General features: G+C 50.4%; 1 pseudogene; it reads right to left on the bottom strand.

Annotated features, from left to right (window-relative positions):
- Positions 1 to 275: 275 nt before the first annotated feature.
- On the bottom strand, positions 276 to 477 carry LOC122944309 (annotated as a pseudogene).
- Positions 478 to 1044: the final 567 nt, after the last annotated feature.

The raw sequence follows: 1044 nt of genomic DNA, 5'->3' as shown, positions 1-1044 counted from the left end.
TTGGAGGTTGAGGTAGAGGCCATGGCTTCTTCCTTCTTCCTGCCTTCCTCTCCCTGGAAAGTCTTGCTGGGCGGAGCTTCTTCCGGGGGAGAGCTTCGCCGAGCCTCTTTTCCTCGCCGGGGTCTTCAGTCGTCGGGGTTCCTCGTCGAGTCTTCGCAAAGTCTTCCCCTGAATCGCAGTCGGAGAAGATCTTCCAGTAGTTGTGTTCGGGCTGTCGAGATCCAAGTAAGCACTGTCTAACGTCGTACACCAAGACTATTAAGCCACAGGCCAAGAGGAGGTCGGAGACCAGAGCACTCTTGTTCCCTGGGGAATAGCCCTACACCCAATAGCAGCAGTGAGCTGAAGCTGAATTTAATCAACGATGCTCAAAGGCAGAGTGCAGGGGGTACCCACAAGGACCTGGGCCGGCAAGAAAAGGCAGACTGATAAGAACAGATACTACACTTGATCTTAGCCAAAAGGCCGAGAAGCCTGAGGAAGATCAAGATGGTTGTCTACTAAGAATATCAAATTGAAGGTTCCCTCCTGGAAGTTGGGTCCTAAGTTTATTGGGCCTTACAAAATCTTGTCCGTCATCAATCCTGTTGCCTACCGTCTTGATCTTCCTCAGACTTGGAAGATCCATAATGGTTTTCATAAGTCCTTATTAAAACCTTATGTCCAACCCATTGTACCCTCGTCTTTGCCTCCTCCTCCGATTGTGGTTGATGGTAATCTTGAATTTCAGGTCTCTAGGATTGTGGATTCTCGTGTTGTCCACGGTTCTCTCCAGTACCTCGTTCATTGGGAGGGTTATGGTCCTGAGGAGAGGATGTGGGTCCCAGTGACGGACATTAAGGCCACTCGTCTCATCAGGGCTTTCCATAGGTCCCATCCTGAGAAGGTGGGCTCTGAGTGTCCGGAGTCCACTCGTAGAAGGAGGGGTACTGTCACCACCAGACATCTGAGAAGCTCTGACTGACGTTCTTCAGAACCTCCTCCTTGAGGTTCCTTTTGTTTTGCTTTCTCATCTTGTTAGCCTCTCTCAGCTGTCATGTAGGT

Source organism: Bufo gargarizans, chromosome 7 (assembly GCF_014858855.1).
Source record: "Bufo gargarizans isolate SCDJY-AF-19 chromosome 7, ASM1485885v1, whole genome shotgun sequence".
Classification (NCBI taxonomy): Eukaryota; Metazoa; Chordata; class Amphibia; order Anura; family Bufonidae; genus Bufo; species Bufo gargarizans.
Note: the sequence above shows the minus strand (reverse complement) of the source record. Positions and strands in the feature narration are given on the sequence as shown.